Consider the following 6,000-nt stretch of genomic DNA (forward strand, 5'->3'; position numbering starts at 1 on the left):
TTGCCTTTGCCAGTTTGGGATGTGTACTTGTTGGGATTTTAATTATTGACAACTCTAGTCCCCTGTGATGTAGCTCAAGGCTTACTAATTTTGATTTTTGAATTCTTTATGTAGCTTCCTAAAATGTCAGTTGAAGAAGACCATGACGATGTCATGAGTGAAGAGGATATCACAGTAGTAGAGTCGATGACAATGCAAGAGCATGCTTCAAAGAAAAGGAAATTTATATCAAAAGTATGGAATGATTTTGATTGATCACGAGACAAAGATGGTAAAGAAAAGGCTACGTGCAAGCATTGTGGGAAGGAATATGCTTATGACAGTCAGAAAGGAGGAACATCAACTATGTCAAGGCATTTAAAGAAGTGCCCTAGACTGAAGATGCAATATGTGGGGCAACTTTTGTTATCTACAAATAATGGAGAACTGGGTACTCGTGCACGCAAAATAGATCAATCAAAGTTTCGGGATTTAGTTGCAAGACTAATTATTGGTAAAAATCTCCCCTTTAATAGTGTAGAATGGACTGAATTTAGGGAGTTATGTTGTTATCTGAATGTCGATGTTGAAACCATATCAAGGAATACTACAAGGTATGATATTCTTAAAATGTATAAGTTCCAAAAATTGGTATCAGAGCAGGCAAACACGTTAAAGACCTTATAAGTCTGTGTTTGTTGCGATCTGAGGATGGACGATATTGTCTCTGATAAACCCATTTCCAGAAATAAAAGTTTTGTTTCCATAAAGTCTGTTAAAGAGAAATATTTGTCAATCTCGAATATAGAAGAACCTTGTGTTCCAAGGAAACAGACATACATTGACAAGTGTTACCATGACTAAAATAAGAAGTTCAGAAGACAGAAATGCGTTCAAGGAAAGTTTTTCAACAATGGCTTGATCTTCTTGACAAAATCCTCTTTCGTACTTTGGAGAGCCGCCCTCTTCAACTTCAGCTTCTTGGACAACTTTTCGACTTCCGCTTCTTACTTCTTCACTATATCCGCAGAAGGACCTTCGACTGTTTCGGCTAGCAACTTTTCAACCTCAGAGAAACCTTCAACGAACCAAGGAAAATTGAACTCGAAGTTTACACATGTGTCACGATGGAACCTTCAGCTCGAGACTACATCCTCAGAAACAGTATTACCAGTCACATTGCACATGTCGTCAATCGAAGACAAACCTTCCTCCACACGCTTAACCAACGCAAATCGACTAGTAATTTTCTTGGTCGTGGTGATATGTCTGTAGCTTTCCCATATACTGGTGTATATCGCCGCGTGTTTGGCTGGCACGCTAAATCCCCCGATCAACACATGATCCGGATGAGGAACCAGATACGGAGGGTTGAAAGTGGCGCCCGCGACTGCATCAGAAACCGGCAAGGAATTCCTAACGACAATTTCACCTGCGGCCACTGGAGTACTCTCCATTGTCTGAGTCACAACGACGTTTTTATCTCGATCAACATCCATTTCAAGGTCGCCTGGTGCGGCTGTCACAGTTGGAGACAAAGCTGTATCTCCGCCAGTCTCCGACTCAGGGACATCTTCAGAAACGACTTCCCCCTATGATATCACGGATTAGATATTTTCCAAAGAGAAATGAAGAGAGGAAAGAAGAAAAAACATGCGGGAGACTCACTGATTCGCTTTCATACCGACTATAGGAAGATTCAGCACTGCTGTCAGAAGAACTACTCTCGCCATCGCTGGACTCTGAACTTTCATCCTTCTCGGGTTCCCCATCACCATGGATAGGCTCAGCACCGCCACCCTCCGTCTCGATAAACGATGTTTTTTTTACTACTTGCAAGTTTGGTAAAGGTGTTCACGCTGCTGAGACCTTGGGCAAGATACAAAGACGGCTACTCAGAAAAGAAACAAGGATATACGCGATCCAACTAAAATCAAGAGGAAAAGCATACGTACCCGCATATTAGATGAACTGAAAGTCGTTAGGGCTGTCGAATCTGACTGGGAACCATCTGCATGGCTTTTAGACCTTCACTCCTTCACTTGGGGACTATCTGCATTCGGGCTAATGGATTTTCTCTTGGTCGAAGAAGGATCCCTCAGCAGTGGGTGCTCCGCTAAAACCGTAGGAGAAGGCTTACCGCGACGGTTTTCTAACACATCATTCACCAATCCATGGATAGTGAGAAACTCATCCTGCCAAAATATGTTATATTTGGAGGTTGTTGATGGATTTCGTTCCGCGAGCGGAAAAGGGAGACTTCTACTCGACACAAGAACACCAGCATCGAGAACAGTTGGCAACGAGTCTTCTGGAACAACCGGTTGATGAACGAGTGGGATCCGTTGGTCAAAACCCATATGCCAAGCCGCCCTATCGATATTGTAAGAAACTGCTTTGCAAGATCCTCGAAAGAAAGACGACACATGACCGGGCGTGCAGCTTCGCATGAACACCATCTCTCCCACACTCATATCCTCTTTATCAGAAGACAAAGACATGCTCGGAGCAGGAGCAGAGGTATTGATATGAGTTATGGACGCATGCACCGGAGCTCATGGAAGGAAATTGACCGTGTGCGAGTTGTCAAGGAATCCAACCAGGTTCGAACCAATCTTTGGGCGCCTATTCGACCAATGCAGTATCCTAGAACTACCCCTAGACTCGGGATGTACGACCAACAGTTTTGGATCATACCTTTCGAAGTGCTCCCACAACCACGCTTGGAGAAAGGCGGCATGAATATACAAATCCACTTTCATGTAGTCATTTGAAGCACACATTTCCGCGACCAGATGATCCAAGTGTGTGTACATAGAACCAAGAAACAAGCCGCCAATAGGGAGAACGACACCTTTTGCCAATTTTATGGCAAACTTGATAAGTTCCTGTCTTATCTCCTTCTTACCAGAGCCGTCATCGAAAATATCTCTGGATAACCAAAGAGCCAAGAACGCTGCGACTTAAAGTGTACTATTTTTCTGATTTCGCTCCAACTCATCAGGAAACCATTGAGACACCCACCAGCCATAGAAGCACCTCGTCTCGTTTTCTTTCCAAACGAATCCTTTTGATTTCGCAACCAGAGCGGCGCACATTTCTTCTTCATCTGCAGACAACTTGACATCGAGGTTTCCTATTACAGGAAGGTTCAGCAAGACAACCACGCTCTCTAAAGAGATAGTCATTTCACCCCACCTGCATATGGCCGTGTGAGTGTCCGGACACCATCTGGAAATAAAAGCAACCAAGCCTAGAATATTTTTCCTAATTTGAAGCACTGCGGAAGCCGCGACAGCATCAATATTCTGCGCCTTGGTCAAACTGGATTTTACACATTCCTGGCTCATCATGAATCGCATCCATTTATCAAAGGGACGTAACAGACTCACACATATTTTAAAGTCAATAGGAGAAGCAGAATATTCTTTCCTCTGAAGACAAAACCTTATTACACCTCCAGGCCGAACTGACCGGGCCTCTCCTTCACTTTCCGGACCAGTCAGAAGAATCGACACATACTTGGGATGATTTTTCCTAATTGTGGCGGATGTTGTAAAGAACTCATCGTCTATGTTTGGCTTGGAATTTCCAACATATTTCGGTGCGGCAGAACTTTTCTCAAATGATATCCTAACGAAATTCTCTCACGCTACTTTCACCTTCGAAATAACTATAGTGGAACAATACGAAGAGAAATTATTACGGAAAGTGCATGGAAATTATTTTATCACACAGGAGATACATCTTGGACGCAAACCAATTTGTTGCAAAGTCATAATGCGCACGAGCAAAGAAATGGGGACTGACAGACCCTGCGTCACCACCTCATGCCAAGGTTGTACCCTGCAGCAGGAAATTTGCGCCCGGACGAGGAGGCGCTCCCCACCATAGGAGCAATACACACGCCACACCAAGAAAAAGGAGGAAACCCTAGGAGCTAGGTTTTCACGGGAAGGGAATGACAGTTACTAGCCCATGCATGCCTACTTTGCACAGTAATTGAGGCGGCCAACATTACTACGGTATTCACGCCTAAATGTTACTACAAGTTCCCGCAAAGCATATTTACGGCTAGGATTCATACCAACACAAAAGAACAATATTTTTACAAGTTCATGAAAAGGTACGCCAACTAGGGTTTGCACTAACACAAGAAAACAAGAAAAACAAGTTAAATAGGAAGTGCTGGAAGACATAACTGGGATTCGCTCGTCCGCTTTACTGTTACCACACAGCCAGAATAAAAAAAAAAAAGGTATGAAATAAAATGAGAGGCCGGCCTCCTTTTATAGGCGTGGTACTTGGGAGTTTGAATAAGGAAAGGACTTCCTATTTGAGTCAAGTAAGGAAAAGAGGCAACCGGCCCGCGAAGACAAATCACCATGCCAATCCGTCCGTGCATGCTTTGCCTCACCAAACCGCGCCATTGCCTTGGCCCCACCATGCCAAGCCGTCCGCACCATGCCTTGGCCCCACCACGCCAAGCCGTCCACATGCTTTGCCTCACCAAACCGCTCCTTTCCTTGGCCCCACCATGCCAAGCCGTCCGCGCCATTGCCTTGGACCCACCATGCAAAGTCGTCCGCGCCATTACCTTGGCCCCACCCTGCCAAGCCATCTGCGCCATGACTTGCCGCGCCAACACCAACAACTCGCCAAGCCAGCGTCATGATGTTCCCTAACCCATCCAAGGTGATGCATGGCCAGACTAAGCCGACGATCTCCATCTCACCATTTCACGGTCTACACCACAAATAGAATCTACGCAAGGCCGCCAAACATGAGGATCATGAACTCTCCTTACCTCTCGAAAAAAGTTAGTCGGACTTTCCTGACCATCTTTTCACGACCTGCCATTTCGATTTTTGTCCTCGCCTTTCACCATCTTATGCTTACCTCGAAACAATGCTCCTGTTCCGAGCTAAGCAGGGGACTTAATTTGATGGTGGTTTTTAGGTTAGAGTCAAAATCGTAAAACTGCACATCTGACATGACCTCACTATGACCATTAGCACATTTATGAATCAATCAGCATGCCTACGTAAGAATTACTGGGATACCCTCTTTTTTTTTTACATGGGTCATGTTCCACGGTAGAACCCTTAACACTGACTGACGTCATCTATGCCAAATCCTAATTCTCATGCTACCGCGCCAAGGCATGCCAACCATGCCAGCCGCACCACTGTGCCAATGACAGACCATGTCAGCCACGTCACCGCGCTAAGGCATGCCAACCATGCCAGCCACACCACCGTGCCAATGACATACCATGCCAGCCACATCTCCGCGCCAAGGCATGCCAACCATGCCAGCCGCACCACTACGCCAGTGGCATGCCATGCCAGCCGCACCTCCACACCAAGGCATGCCAACCACCTTTATGCGCCATACCATGCCGCCCTTCCCTATGCAGCTACCAAAACGAAAGCGTGCGATGATCAACGGCCGCCCTTCCATCTTATATGCAAATCTTAGCCGTCCAAGGTCGTCAAACATCGCATGGTAACCTTTGTCCCAATGCCAAAACCCTAGTTTGGCCGCGCCTAAACCACGCCAAGGCATGCCGACCATGCTACATGTGCCAATGGCATGCCGCACTATCCACCTTGCCGCACCTAAGCCATGCCATGTCGGCCTTCCCTTCACGGCTGCCAAAACGAAGGCGTGCGATAATCAACGACCACTCTTCCATCTTAGATGCAAATCTCAGCCGTCCAAGGTCACCAACCAACACATGGTAACCTTTAGCCCAACGCCAAAACCCTAGTTTTGGTCACGCCCAAACTGCGCCAAGGCATGCCGGCCATGCCACATGTGCCAATGGTATGCCAGCCACCTTGCCGCGCCATACCATGCCGTCCTTCCCTTCACGGCTGCAAAAACGAAAGCGTGCGACAATCAACGGCCACCCTTCCATCTTAGATGCAAATCTCAGTCATCCAAGGTCACCAACCAACGCATGGTAAACTTTGGCCCAACGCCAAAACCCTAGTTTGGCCGCGCCTAAACCACGCC

This window comes from Papaver somniferum, chromosome 6 (assembly GCF_003573695.1).
Source record: "Papaver somniferum cultivar HN1 chromosome 6, ASM357369v1, whole genome shotgun sequence".
In the NCBI taxonomy this organism is placed as follows: domain Eukaryota; kingdom Viridiplantae; phylum Streptophyta; class Magnoliopsida; order Ranunculales; family Papaveraceae; genus Papaver; species Papaver somniferum.